Source organism: Chinchilla lanigera, unplaced genomic scaffold, assembly GCF_000276665.1.
Source record: "Chinchilla lanigera isolate Chin_1 unplaced genomic scaffold, ChiLan1.0 scaffold00010, whole genome shotgun sequence".
NCBI lineage: Eukaryota > Metazoa > Chordata > Mammalia > Rodentia > Chinchillidae > Chinchilla > Chinchilla lanigera.
Window position 1 is genome coordinate 10,504,159 of NW_004955411.1, and position 22,149 is coordinate 10,526,307.

The 22,149-nt window shown below is 37.4% G+C and overlaps 1 long non-coding RNA gene across 1 annotated transcript; it reads right to left on the bottom strand.

Moving 5' to 3' along the window:
• Positions 1-925: 925 nt before the first annotated feature.
• LOC106147823 lies at positions 926-17,975 on the bottom strand. Its single transcript, XR_001232808.1, has 3 exons — positions 17,833-17,975; positions 12,809-12,915; positions 926-1,081 (listed from the first exon to the last, which is right to left on the bottom strand). It is a non-coding gene; the product is annotated as an uncharacterized LOC106147823 (long non-coding RNA).
• Between the last annotated feature and the right edge of the window lie 4,174 nt (positions 17,976-22,149).

Consider the following 22,149-nt stretch of genomic DNA (forward strand, 5'->3'; position numbering starts at 1 on the left):
CAGGAAGACAAAGACAGCTGGCCATGACATGAAAGAGTGTCCGAGAGAGGGGAAAGCCTCACTGACAGTGAAGTCTAAAGTCTCAAGGATTAACCTGAGGATGATTCAACTCATGCATGTGAGGAAAAATATCAGAAAAGGAATCAACTGAAAGAACTAGAAGGACTAATGCTTAACACTTCCACTAATCAAACTGAAAAACCTCATAACCCAGAGAATGGGTACAGTTCTTAAAAGGGTCTTACCTCATAGGAGGTAATAAGCCCCAGACTAATCAAAGCTTTGTATCCAACTAACAAATCTCAAAGTTAAGACCTTAAAGAATCAAACCATTTCCAAATTTGATCGGCATCCTCAACAAAACTCATGAATATTTTGAGAAAAATAAAAATAACCTTGCACCCAGCAAAGTAAAATTCATATGTATGACATCTAACAAAAAATTACAAGGCGTAGAAAGAAACAGAAAGATACAACCCACAATAAGGCCCTGGAAAAAATCAAGCAAGTGAAACTGCCTCAGAATTGGTATAGATTTTACAAGTAACAGGCAAGGACACTAAAGCAGTTGCTATTATAGTATTCCTTATGTTCAGAAGTTAAGTAGAGACATGAAAGATGTAAAAAAGATTCAAATTAAATTTCAAGGGATAAAAATTACATTGTGTTATGAATTGATTTTCTACTCCTGTGTAACAAAATATTACAAATTTGGCAACCTAAAACAATTGCCATTTACTAGTGTACAATTGCATAGGTCGAAGGCCAGGAGGACTTGACTGGAGTTTATGATCAGAGTTCTACAAGGCTATAGTTATGATGTTGGCTGGTCTATGTTCTGATACAGAGTAAAGGAAAAAAACTAATTTCCAAGTTTATTCCAGTTATTTTTAAAACAACCATCCTTCTGGACATAGGGCTAAAGTCTCCACTTTCTTCTTATGGGTGTAAGAAGTATCACTTAGGGACCTGGAAGCCAGGCTCAGGTCTCTAATGTGGTCCCTGTTATCTTCAAGCCAGCAACAGTGCACTGAATCCTTCACATGCCTCAGTCCTCTGATTTCCTTGCTCTGCTGTCATCCTGAAAAGAAAAACACTCTTTTTTAAAAAGTTCATGTAATTACATAGGCCTACTACTATAATGCCCCTTTTCACTGACTCAAGTAACCTAAATTACATCTAAAAATTCCTTTTTCCAAGATTACCTAATTGCAGGCTTGGTGTCCCATCATAGTCACAATTCTGGAAAATTGAGTGGAAAATCTTGGAGCAGAATCCATGATTTGAGAATTCTACCTACCACATGTCAACCGTAAAGTACTATGTACACTGTGTGAGACTAAAGCAACATTAGACATTGTAGGAAAAAAGATCAATAACCTTAAAAATGGAGTAATAAAAGCCATCCAGAGAAAAAGAATAATAATGAAAGGCCAAAACAATATCAATGAACGCCGGGGACAATCTGAATGTGTGTGTGCTGGAGGGGTCCTTCCAAGGAGTAATAGTTTAAAAATAGGCAAAGTAGACACAAACTGTAAACCCACAGGAGCAGAGCAATGAGTCACAAGCACAGGAAATAGGAAGAAAATGATGCCAACACCCATCAAGTTTTTCAAAACTAGCAATAAAGAGAAAAATCTTAAAGCAGACAGAGAAGACACATTATTTACAGAGGCAGAAAAGGATGAGAGGAATTTTCTCATTAGAAAAAAAATGTAAGTGAAAAGAGAGTAGAGAAACATCTTTCAAACACTGAGGGGAGGTCAACTTAGAATGGTATACCCATCCATAATTACTTTCAAAAACTAAGGCGATGGAACCCAGGTGAAGTAGTGAAATATTTTATGGTGTCCTGGGGCCCAGAGTATCACAAATACTATGATGTAAGAATTTTAAAAGGAAGTGGTGTTGGAGGGATAGCCAGAGAAAGTTCTCAGATCTCATTGTCCCTCTGAAACTTCTGGGGTCCTCTGACAACCTTATTATGTACTTTCCTGTATCACTGAAAATGTTCCTACATTTCAATTGGTACACTGTTTATGGTGCATATAGAAGGCTGTATTCTATTTTTATCCTTTTGCATATAAGTCACCCTCACCTAGAGAAACAACATCTTATCTTTTGCATGACTTAAATAATCTCATCTAATGTCTGTGACATAATATGTAGTGTGTACAAATCATGGAGTTCAACTGCATTTGGTAATTAATTCAATAAATATTAAGCTCAAACTATATTATATGCCAGGAACTGTTCTCTGAAGTTGAAATAGGGCAGTAAACAAATTAGACAAGTTCCCTAGCCTCATAGATTTGACATCCTAATGACAGGGAAAAGAAAAAAATAATGATTGTGATGTAATACTGAAACTACCCCTACAAAAGCTAAAACAGGTCACAGAGATAGAGAAAAATGAAAAGCATGCACCTATTCTAGATAAAATGGTCAGGAAAGGGCCCTTTGCCAGGGTGCATTCAAATAGGGATCTGAAAAGAGTGAGAGAATGATCCACAGAGCTAGCTGTAGTGCAGATAGTAGGGAAGTGCAAGGATCCTGAACCATGAGCATCTGTGGTGAGCTTTAGGAGTAGCAAGACAGTCAGGTATTAACCTTCTCGGTATCTTCTCAGAAGAATTAAAAACATCACACCACAGCAATATATGTGCACCCATGTTTATAGCAATGCAATTTGTCATGACTCAATCTTGGAAACAACCCAAATGCCCATCCACTGAGGAATGGTTAAAAAAGATGTGGTATTTTTATACAATGGAATATTACTCAGCTATAAAGAAAGATAAACTCCAGGCTTTTATAGGTAAATGGATGCAATTAGAGACCATACTCATAAGTGAAATAAATCAGACTCATATGTGTAAACATTGTATTGTCTTACAAGTGTAAGAACCTAAAAGAGTAAATAAAATCTGAAAGGTACAATAGATATTGTGAAAGGGAAAGAAACTGCTCAGAAGGAAAGAACAACTGGGATGAGCAAAAAGAGAAAAAAAGAAAGAAGGAAGGGAAAATATATATATATACATACACAAGACAGCTGAGATAATTGTACTACTAATTTCTATTGGTTTATTGAAAAGGAATTAGTAAAAAGACTATTCTTGCCTACAGGAAACAGAAACACAAATAGGACATACAAGTTAGAAGGCTACTGCTACAGTCCAGATGAAGGAGTATAGCAATTTAGACTATGCTGTTAGAGGAGAAGTGTAAGAAATGGACACATCTGTAACGTATCATGAACACGGTGCTGACAGGATCCGCTGGTGGGTAGGATGTGGGATATGAAAGATCCAACGGGGCTTAAAATAAAAATGGCAATGCACTTTTAGCCCTGCGCAGGCAGATAAAAATGCATCAGTAAGACAAAAATCATTGGTGGGAGATGGAGAGAAAAGAGTTTTGGGAAAGAAATCTGGAGTTGATGTAAAATAAGTAAAAAAATAAGGTAAAAACACTTCTATATTTCCGCTTCCTTTTTTTTAACTTCTGTGTGACTATATTTAAGTCTCACCTTGTCTACACTACAAGTTTCTTCTCATCTCTTTTGTGGATCCAAAGTGCAAAATGTTTCCCTGCTACAATATTGTGTCACTAAAGACTGAGGGAAGACACATCTGACTCTGTGTACAATTCCTGGGAAAGACATTACCACGTATCCTCATGGATAGCTAGAGCTTTTCTCACGTACTCCTTGGTGTAAATTGATAGTTAAAATTTAGTTCAGTCAAATTCCTGAGAAGGGATGGCCCCTGAAGCTTTTAAGGTTCAGGCCAACTGAATATTTTTAAGGTTCAAGCCAATTTCAAGAGATATTTGATTTTCTCCACTTAAATTTTAACATATAAAATAATTACCTGACTTAGATTTTAATAATTACCTGACTCAGATGCATTTCTTTATTTGTGTATTATGTCCAAATGCTCATGAGATGTACCCTTCATGTACATTTTTGTAAACCTCCATTTTAAAGAAGCATTAAATTAAACTTCTTCACTTTAGTCATTTTTCTTTTTTTGAGACAGGGTCTTGCTACGCAATTCAGGCTGACCTTGAACTCACTATGTAGCCCATGTTGGCCTTGAACTCATGGCAATCCTCCTGCCTCAGGCTCCCTAGTGCTGGGATTACAGGAGTGCAGCACGACACCCGGCTCCCTTTGGTCATTTTAGTATGCAATTCTGTCAGGTTTCTGAAAAGAAATACTGTATTGAATATTTACATTATTCTAGTGGCTGATTTTTCCATTTTGGAATTAATTTGACATATCTTTTCAAAAATACTCATCTCTGCAAAACATCTAAAAATAGCTTTCCTTGCCTTAACTCTAAATTGTCACTGGATTACAAATGCTTTAACATTACTCATTTCTTTTTAAAAGAATTATATTACTTAAATTAAGAGAGCCTGTTTATTAACTTTTCTTTATCAAAACAAAAAAATGATTAAAACTGAAAAAAAGACAAACTTAAAAGGAATCTTTAAAACAATAAAATAAAGAGGCTAATTGATATTAAAATTATTTTATAAATATGTAATAGTAAGACAGCTAGGTGCAAATATTACTTCTCACACTCTAAGATGGTACCAACCAATACTTCTTAGTCAGTGAGAAATATTATAATATCACATTTAATTTATCGAACTATATTAATTCATAAGAAAGAGACCCCCAAACCCTGGGCTTTTAACTTCATGGGACAGGCTGGGGGGAAAATCAAATGTGATATAACAGCGCTAGTGACAACCATTTTTCATATATAGCAAAGCTTGATAAAATGAAAGGAGCTCTTTATATATTGAAAAAGTGTTGCACATGTGTAAAAACAAAAACAAAAAATGCTTAGAAAAAGTGATACATATGTAAGGAAATTGGGACTACAAATAAGACTTTAAGAGAAAGTCACATACATTTTTCCTTATGACTGGGAGCTTTTCCTTTACTAGCAAAATTGAAAGTAAAGGAAAAAATATTTCAAAGTGATAAAAAAATTTTCCCAGCAATGTTATAGAATCAAATGATTCAAGATATAGCAATATTTTTTTAAAAAGAAAACAAGATTTTATCGGAGCTAATTTACTACTTTATTTTTCAGATAAATTATTTTATCTTTAGTTGTTTAAAATGATTTGGAAGCCAGCCACGGTGGCACACGCCTGTAGTCCTAGCACTCGGGAGATGGAAGCAGGAGGATCACTATGAAATTCACGGCCAGCTGGGTTTCATAGTGAGCTTGAGGCCCACCTGAACTACAGAGTGAGATGCTGTCTCAAAAGACCAAATTAAGTACTTAATTAAATGAATGAATAAATAAATAAATAAATAAATAAAATGATTTGGAAGCACTGATCACATAGTTACAGTGGTAGGAAAAAATTGTTAATGTGAAAGTTTAAATTTTATAAAATTATATTGCTATAAACTGCCAAGATCAATTTTTGTAAAAAATTAATGGCTCACTGAATTTGTTTTATAAATACATTTATTCAAAATGTACAAAGCTCCAACTTAATGTTGCTAAGACAATATTAACTTGCTCATTCATGCAGGCAGTAGAATTTTTTTAATAAAGTAATTTCTCACCATTATTTTCTAAAAATCCCAAGCATTAGTGATGTGGAACAATGCTCTCTATTCTGATGTTTATCTATCATCGTACCTTCAGGCAACAAGTAAGAATGTTTACTGGTATGTGACTTCTATTTTAATTTTTATCATTAAATTTTGCTATTGAGATTTCAGAAAGAAAACTGAAGAACATTAAAGAACTAGGAATGAAAGTATTGCTGAAAAGTACAGTCACGTCAATGCTCCCTGAGAGATCCTTCCCTTTTCTCTTTGTTTTCCCATCTCACTTCCTCCGACTACTTCTTCACTCTGTATTCTTTCCTGTCTTTGTCCTACTTTTCAAGCTATGATACTCATATTCATAGAATAAAGTTTTCTATCCCCTGCTTTTAATTTCACAATTAGGGAACTTTGTGTTTTGTTTTTGAAAGCAAAATCCTTCATTGAAAGTATCCCTTAGTCTACTATGCGTGTCAATTTTTTTTTTACATAAGTTGACATCTTCCAAAGAAAAAGATCTTACTTACCATATTTCTGTACATCAACAAATTTTCATTTATTTCTCATTTTTAAAAAATAGGAAGAAATGTTCAAATGGGAAGTAGAACAAGGGAGAGGGAGGAAGGGAAACTAAAAACTGAGGAAACATAGGTGCACCCATGTTTATAACAGCACAATTTGTCATAGCAAAATCTTGGAAACAACCCAAATGCCCATCAACTGAGGAATGGATAAGAAAAACGTGGTACTTTTATGCAATGGAGTAGTACTCAGCTATAAAGAAGGATAAACTCCAGGCTTTTATAGGTAAATGGATGCAACTAGAGACCATACTCATAAGTGAAATAAGTCAGACCCATATGTGTAAACATTGTATTGTTTCCCTAGTGTAAGAACCTGAAAGAGTAAATAAAAACTGAAAGGTAGAATAGATACTGTGAAAATGAAAGAAACTGCTCAAAAGGAAAGAACAACTGTGATGAGGGAAAGGAGAAAAAAAAGAAGTATGGGAAATATATGCATATATATATATATATGATAGCTAAGATAATTGTACTACAAATTACAAATTCCTACTGGCTTAATGAAAGTAACAGTTAATGTTTAATTGTTTGATCAATCTTGCATACCTATATCTGGTAATCTGACCAACTACTTTAAAGATAACAATAAGTAATACAATAACCATTGTTAATTTCCTATCATCTTGTGATGAAATTCTGTATCATTTTTATAGTTTTTGTGTTGTTTTGTTTTTGTCTTCGTTTTTGTTTTGTTTTTGTTCTTTTCTCTTTAAAATAATAAAAAAAGAAAAAATGAAGAGAGAAGAAAAAAAATGGAAACAAAGTTTTTGTAAATGAGGAGGGGAAAGGCCGGCGATATAGCTCAGCAGCACAAGCGCCTGCCCGGCAAAGGCAAGGTCCTGAGTTCGATTCCCAGTCCAAAAAAAAAAAAATAATAGTAATAATAAGGAGGGGAAGAGGCCTTGAAGGGAAGGTAGGGGAATGGGGAAAAAATGAGTCAAGTTATATCATGTACGGTACAAATTTCCAACGGTGAATATGATTATTATGTATATCTAAAATGTACCAATGAACAGCATTTTCTTTGGAAAAAACAAACAAACAAAAAAAAACATTAAAAATAAGCCATTTCACTGACTCTAAAACATTAAGTACCGGGTACTTAAGTACTAGGTACCAGGAACTGCGAAAGTTGCAAGATATCTAAAAACAACAAATCATGGTCATGAAGTAAGCTTATAGTCTAAGGGAAGCAGGGATTGGGAAATTGGCACGGGACTCTGGGAGTGAACGTTCTTTCCGGTGAGGTCTGGTAAGAAATGACAAAGAAGTCTACTCTAAAGCTGAGATTTAAAAGCGATGTAAAATTGTGAAAAGTGGTCTGAATTGTGTCCGAGGTCAAGCGCAGACTTAAATTGTGAAGAAAAGCTAAGTGAAATAAAGTAGATATAACGGAAAATCTAGCGTGTTTGTTGAGACAGATACATTCTGTACTCAAATGTAAGGCAAGGAATAGGAGGAGAAGGGTGGGCGGCAAGCCGGAGTTAGACTGACGGTCTCACAGGTGATTATAAGTTTAGATATAACCTTTTATGCCAGTAGCCTCCTACGAGGTACTTCAAAAGGGTTTATAAGAAATCATGAAGGATTTTGAAAGCAAATTGTAGAACTTCTAGTTTTTCTTCAAAATTACATTATGAAAAGTTATAAACATGCCAAGTGTTAAAAGAATTGTACAAAAAATATCCACAGACTGCCTAAATTGTTCTATTTGCTCTATCAAATGTTCTCCTATCCCCCTATCCATCCATGAATCCAGGGTTTTTTCCTGTTTTCTGAGTACTTCTATTTATGATAGTTATTTTTCAAAGGGTATTTTTACAAATTTAAAATTTCCAATTAATAAACTGGTTTTTTTTACTTCCAGCACCTTAAAGTTGTCATTTCACTGTCTTCTGGTCTACATTCATCCTGATAAGAAAAGCCAGCGATCATCACTTTGCATGAATTGTGTCATTCTTCCTCTCTTGCATTCTAAGGGATACAGGGACTGGCAGATTGGTGTTTAGGAGTCAGTGGTTGTTTCCGGTGAGGTCTGGTAAGGAATTATAAACAGCTTTGAGATTTTCTATTTACTTTTGGCTTTTAGCTAGTTGACTGCCATGTGTTTAGTCCCAGTTTCTTCCTTGAGCTTCATTGTTATTCTTGAGTTTATGAACTTATGTCTCCCAACAAACTGAGAAATTTTTAGCCATTATTCTCGCTGTTTGTTATTCCAACAGCTCTACCTTTTGTCACTAGGGTTGCAGTTGCAAGAGGTTACACCTTTTGTTTTTTACTGCAGGTCCCTGAAGTTCTGTTCATTTATCCATTTTTTTCCTCTTATCCTTCAGATTAGATTACTTAATTTATTTGTCTTTCAATACATAAACACTTCTGTCATTTCCAGTTTGCTGTCAAAATTCATCCTGAAACTTTTTCATTTCAAATTTTATCTTTTTTATTTCTGGAATTTGCATGTTTTTAAAAACATTTCCCATCTCTCTGTAAGATTTCCTATTTTGTCATTAATCACAAATACATTTCTGTTCTAGAGTACAGTTGTAGCAGATGCATTAAATTCTATCTCAAGGCCAGTCTCCATTGATTGTCTTTTCTCTGATATATACTACCCATTTTTCTGCTTCCTTCTATGTCTAAAACTTTAGGCCTATTACCTTGGATATTATAAGTGATACATTGTAAAGTCCTTGGATTCTGTTACGTTCCTCTAAGGAGTATTTATTTTTGTTTTAGCAAGCAGAAAATTGGTAGAAATTAAATTCCAGACTTAGAAATAGCAGTTAAGTTGTTTTAGCTTTAGCTGAGCTGCCTGGAGTCTGTGCTGTGCATCCATGGTATTATTCAGAGATTTAGGGAGCATTTATACTTTTGCTCTCTCCTTTCTGGCATTCTTCCCTCTAGCTTTTGTTTTCTAGCCCTTGCAATCACCTTAAACTCTGGTTCTTAACAACTAATAAAGCTGTATATTTCTGACCATATTTTAACTGCCTATGTAGTGACCAGCTGGAGCTAACTACAGGCCAAAAATTGAAAAATATAAGGCACCTAAACCATTTCTATTCCCTTTCTCCAAACTAATCCCTCTTCCTTTATCTTCAGGCCTTTCTTTACATAGTCTTCAGGCAGCTGCTCTCACATTTGTCTAGAGCTCACAGGCATTCCTCGCAGAACGGTTGATCTGACAGGCGCTACTTGATCATTAGCAGCAGTGGAGCCAGGACTTCTCATTTAATTACTATTTTTCTAACATGAAAAAAGAAATTAATATTTACTCATACTTCATAGAAGGATTACCACTCATTCTCTGGTTTGGATCATGTCACAGGAAGTTCTCAGTGTTACACGGTACGTGTGGTATTTCCTGGGAAAATGGCGGGCGGTTTCAACACGGAACTGTGGGAGATGCTGTCCTCACCTATTCCTTTCCTTTCAGTATGTTGGCATACATTGCAGACATATGTTTCTGATGTGTATTTGTGCGTTTAGGGTTTGTACTGCCTGCTCTTAGTAACCAATCCGATCTTCATAATATGTACCTGTAGCATTAAAATTGTGTTTGCAGGGTGCCAACTATAGATCTGACATATTACTAAGCCTGGAAAAAAATCAAATACTAAGAAAATGGCAAACTGACACTCTCTCTAATCTATAATGAGTTCTTTACCAATCACATAAAAAAGTAATTATAAGAATGGTCTTGTTGTATCTGACAAAATTTGAGACCCTCCAAAATTTAAATTACCACATAGAGTACTTGAAAAAAGAATATGGCCACCATCATCTATAATAATCACTATTCTAAGAGAAGAGTGTACATGAACGTATAGGTCTTCATTTATTTAATAACTTATGAGCATCTGTTATCTACAACCCCTCTAGATGAGAGAGAGTAGGTATGAACAAAATAACCAGATGCCTGCTTCCTGAAGTTTATATTCTAATGGAAAGAGAATGATAATATATAAAATAAAATAAAAGTAAAACATACAAAATGTTAGTAAGTTATAGTAACATTACAGCATGATATCATCATGATTAGCAACACAATTAACAAGTATCTAGAACATAAATACAGCATATTACAACTGGAAAGCAGAAAAATTTCACCATTTCTAAATAAAATACTTCACTTTCCTCTCATTGCTCTCTTTTTCTGCTTGCGTACATTGTGATAATTAAATGAATGAACAGATTTTAATAGATGTGGATAGAGTGTATTTGGTTAAATGCATTTAAATGCAGCTAAAGTTCTTGAGATAAAGAAAACATGTCTATAAATATTAGTTATTATCATCAATATTAACAATTTCATTATTATACATATCTACACACATATATACATATGAATATCTCCGATAAATAAGTGTACATATCTACTGGGGCAAAGCTTAAAACTTTTTAATGCCAAGTCAAAAGGACTTTAAAGCTGTCACCCTAAACAATGAAGATCCATTGGAAATTTTTTACTAGGGTAGTTAATATGATTCATTTCTTGTTAAAAATTGTTCTGACAAAAGTGGACAAGAAAATGTCAAGATCATGATTCTAGGAAGAGATCATAGCATCTAAACTATGGGAACACAAAAGGATTACAGAAAGATTCTTTAAAAATAATTGAAAGAAAAAGTTTAGGCAATAGAAGTGACAGAAATTAGGGATTGCCAGAATAAAAGACAAGCTAAAAAACTCAGGATGGCTACAGGCTTCCGAGAAATGGATTGCTGTCATTTAATTAGGGTAAAATGTTTTTAGGGAAGCGGAATAGTTTAGTTTTGAGCTTCTTCCAAATTTAATTCACTTGTTATACATCCAACAAGCAACCTAAAAATGAACTAGGAATCAGACATGTATCAAAGAAAATCTCTACCAAAGAGAAAAAGATTTTAAAATCACATTAAGATTGCCTAGAAAAATTGTGAAGACACCGAGAATACAGCCCTTGAAGACCACATACAAAGGGAATTATAGAAATGTATTAAAAGTCATCAAAGAGAGTTGTGATCTGATATGTGGAACCCAAGGAAACCCACAGCAGAATGGTTTAAACCTAGAGAGAAGAAGGTCCTTTGAGAGGAGCAAGATAGGGAACTCACTAAAGTAGATTGTGAATCTCTCCAAATCTGCCCACAGAAAGAGTAATGTAAGGAAAGGGGGAGGAAAAGACAGGGAGTGAAGAAAGGAAGTATCATGGAAAGAGAGGAATCCTGCCTCTCCTCCATGTCCCTGTCTTCCCCATCAGTGGACCCTGCAGGGTGGGTGGCAAGAAAGCACATAGCAGAGAAAGACGCATGATGGGAATGAGCCAGGAAACCCCAAGGCAGCCTACTAGCCACCTCAAAGACCTGCAGGGTCTCCATTAGGGACTTTAGGAACCTGTGGAAGGACGCAGTGTGGGGCAGGGAAGGGATGACCTGAACCATCCAGATTCTCAGTATTCTCACTTAAATTCTTTGGACCCACGACCTGAGGTAAATCCCTGGAAAAGAACAGAGGGGCTAGAAGGACACTCTGGGGATGAAGGAGAACGGGGCCAACTCCTCTGCAAAGAGGCACAGAGAAGTGGCTCTGGAGAGAGGTTTCCATAGATTTCCCAACCACTCTCTTAGTCAGCCATCCCACTGCTGGAACAAAACACCCAGCACAATTTAAAGGAGGACAGGTTAATTTTGGCTATGGTTCCAGAGGGTTCAGTCCATGGTTGGCAGGTGGGAAGGCAGAAACTACATGGTGGGAGGGCTGGGAAGAGCAATATTCCTCAACTCAAGGCAGCCAAGAAGCAGAGAGAAACCCCAAGAGCCAAAGTAAGAGATTCACTCTCCAGAACCACATCCCCAAGTGGCCCACCCTCTCCAAGTGGGCCCCGCCTCCTAAAAGCATATTTACTAGATTAATTTACTGATGAGTAAAAGGCTGCCATGATATTGTCTTCTGAAAGCCCCAGCACTGAACACATGAGATTTGGGGGGATGTTTCCAATTTAAAACATAATACCCATTTCCATCTTCTACCAAAAAACTCCTTCTAATGTACAGTATAACCTGTCATGCTGTGCCATGAGTCGCAGAAGCAGAAAGTGATATAGCCCCATGCAAATACAAGAATAAGAGGAAGCCGGGCTGGGGATTTAGCTCAGCAGCACAGCGCCTGCCTGGCAAGCGCAACGTCGTGAGTTCGATTCTCGTTACCGGAAAAAATAAAATAAAATAAAATAAATAAACAAAAGAAGGGAATGGTCTAAATTACAAATCATGGCAAGTGCCGCATACCACAAAATATATGTGTAAAAAGCAATGAGTGCTATAATATAACACTTTAAGAAGGGATAAAATAAATTACAAAAGTGAGAGAAGTCAAAAAGGAGGGACATAATTTAAATCTAGAACATTCAGAAATGGTGCAACTAAGAAGAGAAAGCTAAAAAAACAGCTGCCAGCACTCAGAGACTACCAAACAGGTAGAGAAGGACATTGATATTGTAGGTTGGGATACTGGAGACAAATGTCACAATATCACCATTCTATTTACAACCTACCTCGCACTTAGAGCTCAGATAAGGGCTAAAATCTCTAATGAATTAGAATTCTGTGGTTCTACCTGGGGTTTGCCCTTTCCTACTTTAGTTTATCTTTACCTTTGCATTTTGTATCCTCTTCTTCCTACATTCTTCTTTTTAGTCTCATATACTGGCCTGGGTGCCGTACACGCATGCTTCCATAAGATCTAACATCTGTACACTCCCTATAAAGAATGAAAATTCTCAAATGAGACATCCTTTTTGTTTCCCTGGAAACCATGTGCTTCACCCCCAACCAATAAGCAATTCACACCTTGACTACACACATGGCATGGGTCCATGGTGATAGTTTCTTCTAGAAAACAATCATGGGTTATACAAAGCAAACAAATAAGAGCTAGATGGTGCCGACTTCCTTTCAGATGACATGGGTTCATTTTTAGCTGTATTCAAAACAGTACGATTGTTCTGGAAATTCTGGGTATCTCAGGGCAATTGGAAACAGGGGGAGCTGTTATGGCATCATAATTTCTTTCTAGAAATGTCAAACTGACCATAAATAAACAATAAGTGGAATGAGTGACTTCCAAATGCAGTGTGTAACAGGTTTCGTTATTGGTACTAATATGTCAGTGATGAAGAAAAGAAATGATACCACGATGAAATTCCATGTACTCCTGTGATTCCAGACAGAAGCATCCTTTGCCTGAGATAAGCAGAATACGTCATTACCAAAAAGGCAGTGAGCTAAAAAGGCTAACTAGACAAGCCACTGAGAAAACAAAAATTTAAGCAAACAAAGAGCCATCACACATTTTAAGTAATAAACATCTTTCATTTTGTAAATAAGATTTTAGCTATTTTAACTCCCTTTTCTGTTCTGTCCTTTATTTTTAAAGTTTCATTCTGAATTTTTCTCTTAGAGTTATGAAAAACACCTTGTCACTTGGAAAGCTAGGATGATTTAGCAGGCCAATAAATCTGAGCTTAATATCTAAACCAAGAGTTTCTAAAACCTTAGGGATTTTATTCTAAATATGACAGCACATCCTCCCAAACAGCTCCCCCGCCACTATGTGGAAAGGAGCTTGGCCTCTAAGGATTAAAGGTGGTGACTGTGAGCTTCCACTTTTGTCATAAAAATCTAAGTGCAGGTAACATGATCTAACACTGATGAGATGGCATTTCTGATCACATTGCAGAAACGGAGGAGGGTGCTCAAGGAATCTCTCAAGTAGGTTTCAACAGTATGCACTGCAGATGCTAATTTTTTAAAAAACACTATTTTTATTTAGCAGAAGCAATAGTTGTGAGAATAGCCAGACAATGGCTCAGTTAGATAACGGTGGGGTGGAGGGAAAGAGGAGTTCAGTCAGGATGGCTTCATACAGTTCATTTCCTCTGTAAACAAATTTGGGTGTGTGCAAATGTCGGTGCTGACAGACTGTTTCTATAGCAATATCCTAACAGATCGGAGACCTCCTGGGGAAATCATTCTCTCTCCGCTCTATCTGGTGGTATGTGAAACCAATCACATCCAAAATAAAACACTAAAAGAGGCACAAAACGCCAGCACAGAGAAATGTGTTACCTGGTTACCCCAGCTCCTAAGAAAGAACTGAAAACTTAAGCTTGTTTCCTTTGCAGCAACTTTTCTCTGCTAATTTAAGCTAAAGATAGGTGCGGGGAAACTTGTTCATCTTGTATTTATGGTATTAGTAAATTTGTGAGAAAAAAAAAAGAACAAATACTCTCAACTAGAGGAAAGCAGGGAGAATTTGAGAAATTACAAGAGTGCCCTTCCCGCCCATGGCTTCCTTTTTAGGTTAAGGCTTGTGGAGGGTTCCTTTGTTCAGAAGTTCTTTTTGTAAAATTCAATAATTATTGTAAGGCAGCAACTTCTAAATCCATTATAAATAATAAAAACATTATTTGTATACGCATAATACCCCCTACTGTACCTTAAATGAGCTGAATTCCATTTTGAGTCCTCCAGTTTAATTAAATGAGAACACAGATAGTAAAAGGAGGCTTTTCCCAAAATACGTATGTCGAGGACAATTACTCTGTTCTGCTGCATCTGTTGCAGGTGAAATGCAAAGAGAACGCCCCTCCACCAAGGGACCATTTGTGTTTAGATTTAATTAATGCCAACTCCTTCTGTTTCCAATTGCCCTGAGATACTCAGAATTTCCAGAAAATCATACTGTTTTGAACACAACTGAAGAGAAAATGCACATCTACAGACAGTGCAAAACTTGGATAGAGAAATGACATTGTTTTCCTTTAGATTAGAATTAGGACATGCTTCCTGATCCTTTAATAGTCTGGTGAGTTAGACTATGTCTAGAACAGATTGTCCAGTGATAAGTTCACAGCAGGAACATGAGAGTCTTTGATATAGATGATGCAGTCAATACTAAATATCAAAGGAAGCTATGTATCTGATGATATAACCACAAGCAGCAAGCAGTATGGAAGAGATGCCAGAGAATCTATTGCTAATTGCTTTAAAAATGTAAACATGGTCTTTATCAATAAAGAACTACTTTGCTCTGTCTTGGAGAGACAGAAAGGAGGAAATGAAGAGACTCCTTCAGCTAACAAGCTGCATATATTTTTGTGCTAAAATATGCACAAATACATTAGCAGCATGGGAGCAAGCTAGCAATGTCATTATCCACAGGGGTGAAGAAAGCGTGTGAAAACTGTTCAAGTCACTCAGGAATTTCATGTTAGTACAAGATTTCTAATAGCTCCTCCCTCCACCAACATGCAGAGCATGAACACATTTGCATTAATTATCTAGGCAAAGAAATACACCGCTGGCATCAAGCTCAGCTTATAAATATGAATTCAAAAACAAGATGCACAGTAAACAATTTGTGCGATCATAGTTTAGCCTGTCACCAAGCAGGAACCCCAGCTAGTACCTCCTTGCACTTAAGCCATGAGACAAGAAAATGAAACAAAATGGATTTTGTAAAATCCCTAAATGAAAGTTTATATCCTTTTCTTTGTGGAAGGCAAAGAAATAAGTCATTGACTTTTTTCAAATCCCTAATTCTACCAACATTTAAAAAGCAGTACAGAGCAGGATATTTATCCTACTATCCTTTGCCGAAACACAGATTTCCATAAAGTCAATTAATCTTTGGGGTGGAAGGCTGTTTGGGGGTCATGAAGCCCAAACTCCTGCTCAATTTGTCCACAGCTGGAAGATTATCTGGCCCATAAGCCCAACTGGGAGTTTACCACTGTTTAAGGCAACTCTTTCCACTGATGAATAGCTACAGCTATTAGGATGGACGTATTAATACTGGGCTGCAATCTGCCCCTTGGTAATTTTCTCCCACTGGTCCTAGTTTTTTCCTCTGAAGCATTTAAGTCATCATCACCATGACAAATCTTCAATATGTGAAGTGAAGGGAACCTTCCCTTGGCCTATGCCTTCCCAGTCTCCACACTTTCATTTAGAGTAGACCCTTCACTTCCTTGCACACTGTCCTTTGACTACATCCTGTTCCCCGATGTCAGTGCTTCAATGTGCTTATCAGACTATGCAACCGTCTTGCATGGAGGGCCCAGTGCAAAGGTTCCTGCCCTTCCTGGAGAAAAATATTTTTCTATATGAGAGTGGAAATTTTATTCAATCTCCCTAGTCATGCCCGAAGCGTTACTCAATCCTGACATCTCAACTGCAAGTTTATGAGAGTAAACATAAGATTATAAGATTAACCTCAGTCTCAATAAATGGTTTTAAGGATTCGTGCTATATAAGAATTTAGACTAAGGCATATGGGAGATATGAGACACTTTAGGAAAAATTGGGCAAACAAACCATAAAAAACATGGAAAGAAATAAGATATAAGAGATGAGGAGATTTGAAGACAGAAGAGATCACTTCCTGAGAAAAATCTGTGAAGGCTGCATGGAAGATGTTAGGAATCTTGAAGGATGGAGGAGACTTTAATAAGCCAAGAAGCAGATGAGAGGAGTTAAGATTCCACATTAGAACAGGCAATGGAAGAAAAGGACTAAAGGAAATGGATATGATTCCTCCAGGAAAAGAGTAGCCCAAACAGACTGAAATGCATATAGCAAGAAAGGACGGAATAAGATATAGAGGTCCAAAATCCATTGGAGGAGTTGAATATTTTTTAAAATAATTTTTACCAATGATGCTAATTCCATAAATTTAATAAAACTTACTCGTGGTTGGTGACTCTTTTTTCTTACTTAGTATGGGGAATCTCTGAGAAATTTGTTTTCATAGTCTTGATATATTCAAGTTGAATTTGGCCACATAACACTAGAAGCATGGTATGTAGGTATTCGGGCAAACATGATAAAAGTTAAAATATTTTATTTTCTTTAGTGTTGTTCACATGCTAGGCACTGTAGTAAGTGCTTTGTATGACTGAACTCATTTAATAATTTTAATATTTACAGAGTCCATGAAGTATAAACTATAATTTTATTTTTCTTATAGAAGGAACCGAGGCACACAGGGCATAAAATATTTGCGCCAAAATCACATAACTAGTAGGTGGTAGAGCTAAGCTTTGAACCTAGAGAGTCTGGCTAAAGTTAATTTGTTATACAATGCTGCTTCTTCACATTAAATCTATGAATTGTTGTCCTAACAACCTGTGTATAACCTCACTAGTCAGGCTCTTTAAAAGTTGTTTTTAGCCTACAGGAAGAGCTAAAGCAACTTTTTTGGCTTGTATCTGTTCATCTTCCAGAACTCTTCCACTATTCTGGATGCTGATTAAGGGGCTCATTTAGCTTGTCGAATCCCAAGAACTCTGAATCATCGTAACAAACAAGTCATGCCTCTATGGCTAACCAAAGGAAAACTTGCCTGTGGTAAAAATATATCTATGGATCATACACAATTCCCCTCATACCTCCTCTGAAGCAGTTTCCACAATTAAGGGCAGACTAATCTCACTGCCACCTCCTCCCCGCTTCCAGGATGGCTCACAGCTGAAGAACTTTAGTCAGATCAAAATGTAACCTGCTGTTAAATTCCCCAGGAAAGAAAATTCCACAGCCACCCCCAAGGTAACAAATCCCCTTGCCAGACCGCTTGGAGTAACCCCTATTCATCAAGTCAGAAAGTTTATTTACATACCGCAAGGAATCTGCTTTGCCCTGATTTCCTTAGGGGGCCCTCCAGTCCCTGAAAACGGCTTTGTTCCATGGCAGCTGGCGCTGTTTCAGATTCTAGGATCACTTAATTGGGTCGTGACTTGTTTTCGGTTCCCAACTCCTCCGCCACCAAGGAAACTTGCTGATATTAGCAAACCAGACAGAGGAGGCTTCAGGAAGCCCATCCCTCTCCAAATGAGCTGTTCTTTCCATCACTGGAAGAGCTGGGAAGCGATGCAGACCCAGTGCTCACCGACCCAGAAAGCTATTGTCTCCTAGTACGCCCTACACCTTCCTCTCCATATCAGCTGAACTTTCTCTCTGGTCTGCCTGACCCATCTTTTTCTTTGGTGGGGGGAGGTCACTCTTCAAGTCCTCAAAAACTGGAAGAGCTAGGTTACCCTGGGAAAAAGAGCCCAACCAAGAGTCTGAACCTCAATTTCCAGGCAGTCACCACTTTATCATATCCTCCAGACAGCAGCCAGCCTGTCCTAAGCCTCTAGCCAACAAAGATAAGAGCAGAGAAATAGCCACAAATTCTCCTGATATTGCTAGATTTATAAGGTAATTATCCCCAAATGAATGATTCCACCATGAACATTAGAGTCCCAAATCACCAGACATTCCTGACTCCAGCTAGCCCCTAGCTATTTATTAATTCTTCAGGCTCTCACTGAATGAGCTTTCATCCATTCACTCCTATGGCAATAAGCAACTCTTCTCAGGTTCCTTCAGATTCTGCAGTAAGTGCTTGGGGGTGCAAAGATACAGGAGTGACTGCCTGTACCCTCCAGGTGCTCATAGTCTAGTGACAAACTAAATATAAATAGAATGAGCATCTCAGGGTGTTCCAAGCTCTGCACCTACTGTCCTGGGCGGAGAGATCAATCTCCTCTCTGGTCCCTAATGGTGGAGGCGCCGTGAAAGAGTAAGTTTCCACCCCTTAGAAGAGACCTGTAAGGTTTGCGCCTGAGGATGGAGTAAACTGCCTTCAAACACAACTGACCTCCTCCTTCACCCTGTTGTACAGTGGAGCCCAGGGCCCTTTAGTGTCTTCTCAGGGTTGCTGAGGAAATGTCAGGTCTGCAGGGTCCGTGAGAAAGTGTTTGTAAATGGAAATGTGCTATGCAATGGAAGAGTTATCGTTCTACCTCCTGTTCCAATGTTTAGAAAGTCTATTTAGAAACACATATAGTCCTAAGGCCACACAAAAAGATTCACATAGGGACCACTTCCTACGATCCCACTGCCATGTGTGACAAATAGAATACGTTGTTTAATTTCCAGTTAAGGGACAACATAGACATTGGTGACTAATATAATATGCTGCTGTGACCCAGCAAAGCAAATATGTATTAAATCCACTTCATATGCCAGATGTACGGCCATAGCAAAGATCAGCTTTATTTGAAGTACCTCCTGCTAGCTTGCCAGAACAGCTACCATTGTTGATCACCTGTTTAGTTCCAGACTTCATACTGGTTGTATTATTACAGAATCTAATACAACCGCTCTACCAAGCAGACATTAGTCCCATCTCATACCCAGGATCGTGGTGCTGGAGGTCAGGAGAGATCAGATAGCTCCCCAAAGCCGTCTACTTACCAAGCCCCACGTCTTTCTGAGCTGCCACAGTGAGGACTGTACGCCATGGTTACGACAGGTGCTCTGACCAAGAGGACCCAAGCTGCGGCTGGAACTGGGAAAGGCAACAGCACAAGGTATGGCACTGGGTAGCATGTTTCAACACACTATTTCTAGGTGAATATTTCACCTCACTCTTTCCCAAGCTATCTTTTAGGAGAGGAAGGAAAGAGGGGTTCCACATCCTGGAAAGCCAATGTACCACCTTCCAGGCTTGCTTCTAGACCCTCTTCCGCTAGGGGAGTAACCCAGTCAGTAGCCTCCTGAGTGTGTATGGGGAGACATGGGGTTTCTAAGATACAACTTTTTAAAAAGGGAAAAACTGTATTTAGTTTTATGTAGCTCAGCAGTTCAAAACTCCCTTGACCCCAGAGCCTTTTTCTCAATAGCTCATGAGGAAGCACCCAGAAGAGTTGCAAATTCACAGAATACTTGCTGCTGCCAGCTAAGGAGACTACCTGACCCTCCCCTCTCCCTGACTTACAAATTCCATTTAGGGGTAAAATTTATAATTTAGATTTGTTCATAAATCTGACAAAGTAAATCTTATACACCCTTGACAAAAATATACAATATAAAGCATAAAATACCAAACACATCCACAAAAATATAGCAAGTACCCAACTGCACTATACGGCTCTACACTACCATACTGTACAGTAAGCACACAGCAGCACAACTGCGAGGTGTCTGGCAGACACCTGAGCTACTTTTGCAATTTGTTTGCATCTAGGAATGTGCATAAGGCAAGATCCATTCGTATCTGTGAAAGTTTACAGCTCGAATGTTGGTAAATCAGGGACCTACTGTATCAGTTGTGGATTAGCTTCACTTGCTAATGCCATTTGCAGGCAGTGTGACTATCAAGAATTAGAAAGACTGCCACATACCGGTAACTGACTGGGTGAGTCACTTGACTAACTTAAGCCTCAGTTTACTCATCTGTGAAATGGAAAGGCATCTCCAAGGTTGTCTGAGAGATTGACAAAATAATGTATTGAGTGAGTTAAATGCAACTCTCTGATATATAGTAAGTGAGTATTAGCCACTACTTTTTATAAGTCTATTAAATGCTAATGGCAAAGCTACATGAACCTTATAAAAATATAAACTTATAGTAGTATGTACACATCTATTGTTAGTTGCTATTATTAGAAAGTTCCTAGTCTGTAAAATGCAGTAACCCAGTTATGTGGCCTTTGTGGCCGCAGAGAATATTCAGCTGTTAATGATACATGACTCAGCTTGCCGAGGTTTCACTCTCAATGTGGTTCTGATCTGCAATGGAAAGAAACAAATATCCCTCTTTTCCCCTTCTAGAAATGCAATTACTTTCTTTTGGAATAAGAAGCAAAGCAGAAAAAGTCTTTAGGAGGAGTCTTTGTAATCAATAAGGTTGGGGGGAAATAAGACCATTTCAGCGTACCATAAGAAACTTAAAAATCCACAAGGATCTTTAGACTTTTTTGTTCAAGAGATCAGTTTCTAGCTAATTAACCTTATACTTGAATTTCAAACATCATATAGAAAGTACACGAATATCATATATTCAAATATCATATAGAAGTACACAAACATAGTACCCACAGTGTGGCATACACAAAGCTTCTGGAAGTAGCTGGTAAGAATCTCTTGTCTCAGACTGCAGCAGTGTCTAGTGACTAGGTTTCTCATGCAAGCAAGAGCTCTGTGGATATTTCCTTCCCCCACAACTCTTATTTATTCTTCTGGATTCTAAAGGGAAGCCGATGACAGTCACAGCAGAATAAAATGCACGGCCTGTCCTACAGGGCCATTTTACAGTGGCCCCTCACACGTGGGACTGGGAGCCCCGAGGGATCAGTGTGTTTGCATCTAGCTCTAGGTGAAGCGGGCACTGCCCAAGGCTGTGACATTACTAAGAACCTGAGCTGCACTTTGAATGCAGGCACCTGGCTCCCTGGACACTTTCACCACACTCTCTCCTGGCCCTCTGTCTTTTATTTGTTGTTTTATCCTTTACACACCCCAAGAAATGTGTTTCTTAGTAACACAGAAAATGATTTTTCTATAATATTTGCTTTATTTTCTGGTATTGGAGTCCAAGAACTAACACCATTCCACACGGACAGGTTCTTAGCTTTAAATATATAAAGTTCTTGGCTTTAAATATATGATTATGCATCTGTATGTGTGTGTATGTACATAATACATGCATACAAATATTACATGGATGGACATGTATAATATCCTATACTATATTCACATACATATAGATGCATATGTACATTAAACTATGTATAGTTCTTTAATCTAAGAAAGTTGTAGATAGGTTAAATATAGAAAATCTGCAGTGATATTCAGGGGGGCATTCAAGAGCAAAACAGAAGCCATTAATGATGTAAGAAGAAAGAAAATAAATTCAGTATCTATGTGATTCCAACTTTGTTGTAACGTTGCTGATTCAGTATTTTCATTTTTTTTCAAAGAAATACTTGCAGTTCTTATATTTAATAAGCTAGCTTAAGCTTAGTGTTTTATAAACACAAAATAATACTTTTTCAAAAACGAGCAAGGACACAATAACACTCCTTAGTGCTGAGACTGCATCGTAACTTGGAATAGTGTCTTTGATGCATAAAAACTTTTCTGGCTATACTTTGGATAGTTGTTATTG